Consider the following 12,869-nt stretch of genomic DNA (forward strand, 5'->3'; position numbering starts at 1 on the left):
CAAAGGTAATAAAGAAAATGTCATTTTTATACATCATTGTTAATATATGTAGTTGTTGAAGATCTGTGATTAAAAAATTTTTCTTAAATAAGGTACATAAAAAATATTTGACATTATACTTGAAACATTTTTAACTATTCAAAAGTTTGATACGAAAATATTTATATTTAATTTAAATAACCTCATTGATTGCTGAAAAAACCTTAGCCCATATAAAAAAATATTTGCCTCACTCTGCCCCCCTCCCCATGGAAAAAATGCTAGTGCCGTGCTTGTAAATTAAAAATATTTAACAAAAAATATATGTATATCATAATTTGTTATTAATATTTTTAAATATTCTTAAATAAAATTAGTATTGCCTATGATTTTTTCAATTTTCGTATATTTTTACATAGTTACCCAATTGGCAGTGTATAAACTTTAAGATCTCGAAGTACTTGTTCAACTGTTTGTTAGTGCATTCAATTCACAAGCTCTGATAATAATCAAATAAGAAAGTAGATATACGATAGTATTGTATATACCTACAATTGACAAATATTGAAATAATATAATATAGGACGTGTATTATATACATAGTTTACTACTGCAGTACGCCAATACCTACTGGATATGGCTACAAATGTCAAACACAGATGTCACTAATGGCGCACGTGCCACGTTCGTTATTAAAATATATCGTAGGTTTATTTGCAGTGTTCTTGTACACCCTATCGTCCCCTATCTAATCTTTACGCGCCGTGGCATCGTCAGATATCGTTTCGACTACTTTAATAATGTAATGTAATGATCGTAGCCTCGTAGATATTGACAATAGTACAACACGGCTGTTATACATTGGTCTCGAGGACGAGTCGAAAAATAAGAGACCCGCCTGTCCGACACAATATTATTGTCGACTGTCGTATACATAATATAATATATTACGAATTTACGAATTATAATACCCGTCATCGTCATTCGTCACGTCCTCAGACTAAGTGTTATAAATTATGTCAATTATGATTATGTGACTGATATGTATATTATAGTATATGTGATACTAATATAGTAATATATTAATTATGTTGAACATTTTCTGTAGCCCTTTAGATACACGCACTTTCTCACCATAGGTTCATGCATAAAAAATATAAAATAATTTTAAAAAGTAGGTAAATACCTGTAGTACGAGTAAAATTGTTAAAAATTTAACTATACCTATTCAGAATATTTATAAAATAATTATAATTAATTTAACTTATAAGTATAAATTATAATTTACAAATAAATATTCTGAATAGGTATAAATTCATATGACTATTGTGACTATAATATATCATGTAGCATTGTAACTATATGTAGACATGTAAAGTAAGCATGTTGGTACTAGGTACTTTAACAACTGTTAACTATACCCACTCAACTCCCCGTAGTGTTCATAAAATATTTAAAATACTACATAAAATATGATATACTAAAATATACTACGCACTATTATACAAATATGGTTTTTTATTATTTCAAATGTATGAATTTACTTACTATATTACATACAAATATACAATTATATAATATTTTAATTAGGTAATCGAAATCATCCAGTATAGGTAGGTATATTGTATAAAAATAAAACCTAAATGCAGGTTGCAATGTATATTCACAATTTTCACATATAGGTGACCAAACAGTTTGACCTATAAATCGATAATTTTTACTTTTTACTATAGCGGTAAAGATAATAGTAATGTAAATTACCTACTTAATTAGTAATTTTATAGTTCAATAACTTGTATTAGAGTATTACAATTTAACTAAAATGTGTATTCTATATTAAAAATTAATGTTTTTCACTAAACATAATAATTGTACCAAAAATAAAAATAAAATAATTATAATGAATCCATTAATTTATACTTATTTATTAAGTAATTAAAATAATTGGTTCATTGAATTTGATTGTAATTATTGTAAATATATAAAAATACAATATGGTTTTATAACTTTCTATTTCTATAATCTATAAAAGTTACAAAACGAAAAAATATGGCAGTTGCCAGTTACCAAAATTTTAATATATGAATATCATTAGTCACTTGTTTATTAGTCATTGACCCATATCATAATTATTTCCCTATAATTAATTTATAGTTTTAAATGATGACGTCTATAGACATAGAGACGTTTACAATGAGTAGGGCTCAGATTTCAATGCATATCAATTTTTTTTTTTTTTTTTTGGAATGTTTTACTCGATGCTTTCCAAACTACAAATGTCTTTCAAGTAGATACTCCATGTCGTAATAACAAAATTTCTTTGAGTCGTTTTATTGAATTTTTATCGAATTTTATAAATTTTTGGGGCATTATTGACTTTGACGTTTTTAATGCATTTTATAAGACATTTTTGATCCATTTATTCATTCTTGTATTTTGAATAAAAAAAAAAATGAACTTCATTCATATATAAACATAATATAATACATGGTCAGGGCCGTATTTGAGGGGGGGGCAAGTGTACCTTGTTGCCCGGGGCGGCAAATTTTTTAGCTTATTAGGGGGGCGGAAATTTTATATCGAAATATTATGGCGTATCTAATAACAAAAAAAAAATGTTTTTATTTATATTTCAATACATTTATTGGATAATTATTATCATTGATTATAAATACTATATAATATTTATAATCAATGTTATTATTTAATATTAAGTATTATTTATAATTTTATTCTCAGACCTTCAGTCAAGGAGAAAGTTATAATTGTATTTATATAACTATTTAGATTATAATTATTAATAAAAAATACAATACTTAACAATAAATAATACATAATTTACTTGGAACTATTTTCTTTATTTAACATTGGTTATTTCCTATGTAGAAAAATAACTATAATAGAAGAAATATTAATATTTATAGAGAAATTATATTATATTTTGTTAAATTTTTATGATCATAATTATTATTTATAATACATTTTACAATAATAAGTTACACGCATGAATATAATATAATAGTGTACCTATATTGTATATACATTTAATTTGCCAATATTATATTAGTGAGAGTAGCATATTATTATGTTTATGTAGTTGGTTTAATTTTCTGTGAACCAAAATTATATACAACAAAATAGTTACACCTTACATTTTAAGAAATAGCATTTGTGGGGGGGGGGGGGGGTAGGGGCGGCGGAAATATGTTGCCCCGGGGCGCAAATTGTTCAAATACGGCCCTGTACATGGTACAAATGTGTAATATGTAATAGTGAAATAAAAATGTATTTTGTCAGATTTAAGTTTTTACTCATTTTTTATATTTATAAACATAGGTGACTACATAATTTTTTTTAAATATGTTTTAGAGTTTTTTAGGTCATAAATGCATTTTTTAATAATTTTAGGACATTTAAATTCGATTCCTATTAATATGTAACTAAAATTATAATTAAATCCGTTATAAATAGGAAGCTGTATAAGTTGTTATCACATTGTGACATGAACTAATAAATATTTACTACAATAATTTGCCTATATATTATGTACATATTACATAATATATTAATACTAAACTATGTATAGTTTCTTATAAAAATAAAATAGTATACTAAACATAGGCGTAAATTGGGGAGAGGGGGCTTAGCCTCCCTACAGATTTAAATTTTTTCAAGAAATTTAAGGTTATTTATTACAGACAATTATAAAATGTAATCGGATATCCGATAGGTATGTGTTATGTGAACATTTAAGCTTCATGTATGAATTTTGTATAGTAAATTTGTAATTAAATTAAAATGTTTGAGCTATACGTTAATATTTTATAACGACAACGATAAAAAGTTATGTATTATACTATTATACGCCGTTAAATAAATAATTTTAAAGTTTCTACATTACATTTTATATAATAAATATTAGAATAAAATTGTAAAATGTATATGTAAGGGGTGTGGGGGGCAATGCCCTCCGCGGGCCTGTTCTATGTTTATAATCTTAGCCTCCCATTCTATAACAAAGAAAATTTACGCCTATGATACTAAACCAAAACATTAGGTAACACTTTGTCATTTTCATTTACATTAAAAAAACATCATATAATATATATATGAATTTTGAGTCCTATACCTATTAACAAAAAGTCAAAAACTATAATTTTTGTGGAAAAAATTTCAATATGTTACACAATAATTGGCATAAATTTCAATTACTTAAACTAAAAACTTTTATAACTAAAGCTTACAATTTAAAAAAACAGTGTTATAATCGGGACTTGTGACTTAGTAGTGTTGTAATTGTAAAGTTACTCATTAATTGTTTTTATGGTAATAAAATATTTTATATATGTACTCAGATATCTAAAAAAACAAATTTTCAAATTCAATTCTTAGCTATTCATATTTAAATATTTTAACTATAGAACAATATGCTAATATTTTCGTGGCTTAAATAATTTTTGTTAACATACAATTATAATAGATAAAAAAATTGTTACTACGTATTTCTGATAATTTTTGTTTTCTGTAATAAAATTCATCTTCAGCCTTGTATTATATTTTTAATGTTTTACTAGCAAACAAAAATTTAATCACACAAAAATCTAAAATAACATTATAAATATATAAATAATACAGAAAAAGCAAAAATATTTAGAAAACTATATGATATCCAGTAAATTGCGTAGGTATACAAGTATTTGTTAAAAATGTCAAGCCTACGGTACAGGTTTTTGAATTAAAAAAATAAATTCAATTTTATCAAAAACAAGTTTTATATAAAAAAAATTGTTGTTTTTCTCTGATATTTCCTGATTATTTTAAAAGTGTATCGAATTTTTAATTTTGACCACGTCAATCAATAATTTGATATTTTGATTAATATTAATACATTTCTTAAGTAGGTATATGATTTATATTTGAATGTATGTATAGTGCGTGTGAAAATATATTTTATAAATAAAAAAAATATTTTTCATTCAGCAATATAATTTGTTATTATAATATTAGCAATGAGTTTGAAATTATGTTAAAAGATAATAATTATAAAAAAATACCATTCTCACAAAAAATGTTTCTAAAAAAAATAATAACCTGATAAAATGTATTTAAAAATTAAAAATATAATACATTTTTAATAATAGTCAGTTAGGTTGGTAAATATTTATGTAGGTAGTTTAATTCAACGAATAAACATAAATTACAACAGAAACAATTACATTTTTAAACTCATCCTTATTAATTAATAGATAGGTACTATTACACCGTTATATCTTCAAAATGTATTAAACGATAAATGTAATTGATACCTTGTATCTTTCTAATGTAATATATTTTTATCACATCAGACACACAAAAAAATATTAAGTTATTATAATAATAGGTAAAATAAATAACATACTTTTAACTTTATAAAAGATACAATTTGATTGAAATTAAACAAAATCTTACCGTAATTCAATTTATTATTTATTCTCGAGTCATGACAAATATTATAATATCGTTTTGATGCAAACTACAAAGATGCTTATACTTTATAAGGATTATTGTTTAAAGGTATGAGTTAATTTTATTTACAATTAGAAGCGAGATTGAAAATTAAAATTAAAAAAGTAGAGGGACGACATTTATCGTGTCGTCCATCTCACACGTACCCATATTTGCATGGGTATTACACAATAATATGGAGTTACTTATTTTAGAATATATTCAGTGCGTTAAGCCAAACATAGGTATACCTATAAATAATACATCATTATATTGATTCAAATTTTTTTTAGTTAAAAGAATTGTTTATTAACAAGCATTATATATTTATATAATTATATCTATAATATATAAGTATTTATAATCATTTAGCTATTATATTGTAGTATTAATTGTGTGTGACTATTAAATACAAAAAGTTTCGTTTTTCGGGAAATTACATAATAATAGTAAATTTCTATTGAGTATAAAAGTAAGTACCCACCTACTAAATAGTATCTAGTATCTACCTACATATTAAACTGTTTATAACAATATCCCACCCAAATATTTAAGTTTTCCGAGTAATGCCATTGCCTTATTAAACAAACAATAAATTCTAAAAGTGAACGTTTCTCGCAAAACCTTCTTGAACTGTGAAAATTAATAATGCAAAATTCAAATGTTATGTACGTATGTACAATATATATATACACGATTCACCTATTACCTCTACTGGCTCTACTACAGACACACCGACTCGGCGTTATTCGTTATACATAAATGTTTACTTTCTACGGCGTTCGATCGATACCCAATTAATTAATAACCCAAGTCGGTGTGTATTGTTATATTTACGCAAGTGTACGACGAGAACATATGCAATATATATATATTATATATGTTTAGGTCTCTCAATCAAATGTGTATAACTACCGTATCTACACTTAGCCGCCAACGCTCTATCTACGTGGCGCCCGTGGCGGTGTTTGAAATATTAATATTTACAAATATTAAATTTAGATTATATAAAAGCAGGGATGCTTTATACAGTATGATTCTTTTAGAAATAATATCTGATGTGCAGAGTGGTGTAACACAGAGTAGGTACCCAAAAAAATGTTGGCCCACGCTTTTCCACTCATTTTGATTTAGAACACAATTAGAAATTTAAAAACAAAGTACCTACATCTACATGATTCACTACTTGTTTGAATTTTATTATATCCAAATTCTAAAAAAAACTATTAATATAAAAGTATTGAATTATAGTAAAATGGGTTGTTCGAAAAAAAATATATCGTATAATAATGAAAAATAGTAAAAACTAATATTTTTAGAAAACTGTTGTTTTGTAATGAATATAAGTTATATATAATTTTTTTTTTTTTAAAACATTATTTCTTTTTGAGCCTTTGAGGTAATAATAGTGTTTACTGTTAAAAGACTCACCCAGTAGGTAGGTATACAAAATATATAAACGCTGCTGATACCAATATACGTATGTCGTATAAACTATAGAATGTAATATGAAAAGTCGCATATACTTTATTATATTACCTACATATTTTATAGACTATAGTATATTAGTATACGTATCTACTTATGTATACATAGTATAATACTATTACATAAATATCACATATTATATCAATACAATTATAATATTATATCATATATGCGAATATGCGATGTATTATGTATATATACATTTTGTTTGATGTTCGGGCGTAGTTAATTAAATTTAAGATCGTATACGCGTGGGTTGGAGGTAAAGGTATACGTTATACTATATGTATCTACGTATGAAAATTATTTTATAATTACATTCTAACTTGCTTTAAATTTTAATATTTTATTGTAATTTCTTTGTTTTTGACCTCATCACTGCCTTTTATACTCCCTCTATATTAAATATATTACGTTTACACGAAGTAATTATTCATTTTTCAATTTCACGACAAGATCATTCTTTTTAATTTCTATAGTAAATTGAATAAAAATTACTTAAGAAATCTTTAACACAATTATTGTTTTTTAAAATTATTTTTTAGTTAGATGATTATTTGAATATGCACAATGCATATATGCTATTATGTATACCAGTATACAGTAGGTATATACCCAATACTATATTGTTAAGAAATAATATACTGCTACATTTTTTTACAAGTTATATAATATTGAATATTGATCAACCTGTTATATTTTACATTGTAGAATCGACGACTGGTGGCAGTAGTAACACCCCTTTGTCATTTTTCCAACCCTCGTCGTTTATAATATAAGCACTTGACAAACAGTGGTGTATGTATGTTTAAGTATTAATGTTACAGACAACGTGAAGTACCTACTGGGAAATGTGGTCCTGCGCGACCAATGTGAACGAATAATTTTTAGTGCAATATTTTTTATTACATTTATATATTATATCATTACTAATAATTATAAAATAACAATAGAAAAAAATTAATTATTAATACTAATATTTTTTATATTTAGGTATGATTATTATTTGTGATGACTGCGACAACTAAAATATTATTATTTTATTTTTATTATAAATTATACATTATAATTTTGTTGTTAAGAATTTATTTACACACATTTTACTAGAATGGCACTTGAAATAACAATGTCTGCCTGCTTTCCTATACTTGCATTTATTTGTATTAGCCTGTAGTTCTCCAGCTTTTAATAACTGGAATTATTCAATACGTACATTAGCCTTTTCTACTCCGTGTAAACGGGCATACAACTAATTAAAATGAGAAAACAATTTTAATCAACGTACTTATATTATATTATCATTCAATTTTATTCGGTACCTCTAGAGTTAATAAAAACATTTTTATCACAATGAAATTAAACAAATTTTATCGCTACTCCAACACGATAATTTAACCATATTATAGGTGATAATTGCTGATAGGTAGTATGTTACTAGATATGTACTTAATATTAATTATTAAGTCATTAATACAATTAATGTAGTAATGTAGTAACAAGATTTACAATAAAATGGATAGTCAATGTTGAGATAAAAATTTACTATCAATATAATTTATTTTTTAATTGAGCCATTACAGCGAATTGGGTTCATAAAATATATAAAAGAGCATAATATAACATAAATAATCTCAAATCAAATTATTTGAAATTAATTAAATATGCATACATAATAAACGTTCTCATAATATATTATTTTAATTAACTTATTATTCTGTATTTTCTTATAAATATGATTAAAATAAGAATCATTTTCCAGATCTTAACAATACAATTTTTGTTAGATAGTTTGATAGTCCAAATTCGCGGACAACGATTTTATTAAATACAATTATACCAATTGGCTTATTGACTTATAAAGGTATCAACTAATCAAATTTTGTATTATATTTTGTAAATTTCTTATTAATTATAATTAATAAGTGTTATTATCTCTTATAATTATTATGTCTTGTTTTTACAGTGTTGTATTGTTGTTTTATTAATATAATTAATGACGAAAAACTTGGTATTACCTATAAAATGTTTCAATCGCTGTTATTTTTATATTGAAATTGTGATGTAAAAGCTGTACTTATAATAAAAATACAAATTTTTAACAAAAAAAAAAAAATAAGAACCAATTTTTTATTTATAGTTTCTTTTGAATTTGTATTTGATTTTTTTATTTTCTCGAGAGATATCTATTATAAACAATTAATTTATCTACATTAACTTTATAGCTATACATACGAGTATAACTCGTAATATTGATTATAGCTCTGCAGATTATTAAACCTATAATGTACCTACAATACTTATTACTTATTATTAAATGTCATGTTATTAGATACATATTAATTATATTTACTTGCAAGTATATGTACGCTTATAATTTAGATATATTAATGTATTCTCAATTGTCTTTCTTACACATACAATTTTAATAACAAGGATTTCATAAAAATAATTATCAATATTTAAATGGTTAATATTCTAATTTTTCTATCACAATTATTATTTACATGATTTCACTTGTTTTCGCATAATGAAACTTGAAAACCTCATTTATAAATTTAATTTTACCATTAAACTGTTGTAAATAATAGATGTAGGTAAACCATAATAAATATAGAGTACTTATTTGAGTTACAAAAATCTCACAGGAGTTGAGAAAAAATAAAAGCTAAACAATAATTAAAAATTATAACACAGACAATATTAATATAAATTAATAACTATATTTACTATTTGTCGCAGCTTTTACTCATAGGCTGATCGCTAATATTTTTATGTATTAAAACCTTGAATTTACAACAGTGTCATATTTTCGGATTTCATCTTCTAAAATGTTATTTTTTCTCTAATTTTTTCCGGCGTGATTTCATTATATTGGAACTTCTTATAATAATTGGCTTACCAGCTTGAATACTATATATATATAATATATTTAAAAAGTTGATTATATTTGGATGTGGTATACTGGTATTGTAGTGAATAAATTTTGAATTAAGACTATATTTGAGTGCAAAGTGCCAATGACGCCGTAAAAATAAACGCATATAATACAAGAACCCCTTTTTAAACAATAATATTTTATAGTTTAAGGAGCCAATTCGTCAATTCAATTCAATTATACATTTTTCGGGAGCTAATTCAAGGGTCGGTTTCATATTAACCCAAAATTGGAAGTAAATTCAATGGTAGCTAATAAATTACCCAGTCCAATAATTTAGCGTGGTTATGTGTTTCATAAATTACTAACATAATATATTTTTGATATTCTTTGTGTACCTATACTAATTTACCGATATAATATATCATATAGGCTTTAAGGCTTATCAAAATATATAATTTTGTTGATATATTTATTTACAAAATAATAGATGCAACTATGGTATAATTAAAATAGTATCCACATGCGAATATCTTACATAATATTACTTTTCTATATAATATTTTAAATTCAAATATGTGTATATTATACCATTCGTATAAATTGTTTTCATAATTCTGAAATGCAGTTTTAAAATATAACATTCTACTAATCGACTCACTGTTTGATTATTGCGTAGGTGACTTTGTAGTCTTTATTGGCTTATCAAAATATACAATTTTATTGATATAATATATATTAATGTACACAATTATAGGTACGATTACAGTATAATTAAAATAGAAGGTACATGCAAATATTATGCTACATAATAATATTATTTATCTATACTATATTTTTAATTTAAAACACGTATATAGGTGACTGCGTTCTTTTTAGGTTATGTGGACAAGAGTTCAATTTATTATAATTTATAATATTATATTGATGTAGTAAACTGTTGTTTTTATGATTGTAGTATTGAATTTTTGACAAACATTAGGAAATTATCGCCGAATATAACATCTTTTTCACAAATGTGTCAATTGACAAATACTGAAATACTTAACCACTTAGGTACCTACTTTAAATGCAAAAAAATTAAAATTAAAAAATATACATAATATTATGTACCTATTTTACTTATGTGCTCAAATATAATATTATATTCACACATTTTATTATTATAAATATACAATGTGTTATTATCAATATGACTGACTAACTGTCGCAATTTGTTAGCTAAATTCATGCTGTACTATTTGCACCTAGTAATAATAATAATAATAATAAAATAATATTGCGTACAAAGATTGGGCGATAGTTTTTATCGTTACATTGTATTATTATATTATTATTATTATTCATTAGGGGCTGACAGGATATAGTATTAGCATAAAAAGTAAACGATTTTTTTTTGGTGATTGTAGTCTTTAAAAATGAAGGATTACGGAAATAAAATCGTATGTATATAATATATATATGTATATGTACACTGTCAACTATTTACAATATTGCTTTGGTGTACAAAACGTATGCAAATGTAAGCGTTCAATACATAAATATTATATGTACGGTAAAATCACTTAAATCTTAAAGGTCATGTACACATATCGTAGTCACGTAAGAAAAAAAAAACGCTCATCGTTACCTAATAATTGATATAGATATAGGTATTAACATTTAACACTATTATAGTATTATCCACGGTATATTAACCGAAAAATAATACTCGCGATAGGTAGGTAATTACTAATTAATAGAATAATATAACCAATAATCACATTGTCCGTATATTATCATAGACGCTGAGTTGTACATTATAGAATTGTTTACAGTTCAGTAATATCAGATAGCAATTTAATGGATATTTACATAAATAAAATGGTATACTGTTCGTCCTAGTTACGAGTATAACTTTAATAATAGTGCATTACTGAATAATTTTGAATGACGATAAGCACGTCGCAGGTGCCGTACGTACCTAATAACTATCACTATCTTTTTTCGAGTGGGCAATGCAGTTTATAATGTTTGAAAATATACATAAAAAAGTTTTGTGTAGGTAGTAGGTAAAAAGGTAAAAATATAGGTACACGTACACATTCACATACATAAAATTGATAATAAGTATTAAATATACTATTTTTGTTTTAATAAATGAAGACGTTTTTAATGTTTTTTTATCATAAATAATATATTAATAAGACGTGTACCTATATAATACGAATATTTGTAATTGTATAGGTAAGTACAGGGTATTTTGGGTTTTTTAATTGGCATACACTTTGGGAAAGATTTTATGTTGTTAGTGAGAGAAATCGAAAACCTTTTTTGCGTTTTTATTATATTTTATCTATAATTATATAATTATTTTGTATTTTTTATTTAAAATATGAGAAAGGGATATTTACATTCAAATTGAATGAAGTTGAATACTATACTACATACATAAAATAAAATCGGTATAGTATAGAACTATCTATACACAATGGTAATATGTAAAAATGTATTAAATATTTAAATATAAATATATAATATTTAAGTATACGTATACCGTATACAAATAATATAATTTATATTTATCGTCTTATCGATAGTTTTTAATTATCGGAATATCATTTTTAGTAAGTTATCGATATACTTTAAACCACTTATTGTAATTACCTAATTACTATTATAATATACCTTCAAATTAGTATTTCAAAATGTACTAATTTTTCACATTAACAAAGCGGTCGTGGGAATTATTATATTTCGAAGTACAAAGAACGATTTTTGCACAATTTTAATGATAAGGAGAATGTCAAGTATAATATTAATTATTAATAATTTTGTAAGACGTGTGACTGTGTGGGGTAGGTATAAGTACTTATAAAGCAATATAAGTAATATTCTGCGTAAGGTATAATAGTTAGGATATATTGTTGTTTTCAATAGGAATACGATTAATCGTTTATAATAACATAAAAAAAAAATGGAAATGTAATAGTAATAATAGAAAACCATTAAGCATAGGCCTAATATATATGTCGTTTATTGTAATAAAGCTAGTTATTATGTG

This window comes from Rhopalosiphum padi, chromosome 3, assembly GCF_020882245.1.
Source record: "Rhopalosiphum padi isolate XX-2018 chromosome 3, ASM2088224v1, whole genome shotgun sequence".
Classification (NCBI taxonomy): Eukaryota; Metazoa; Arthropoda; class Insecta; order Hemiptera; family Aphididae; genus Rhopalosiphum; species Rhopalosiphum padi.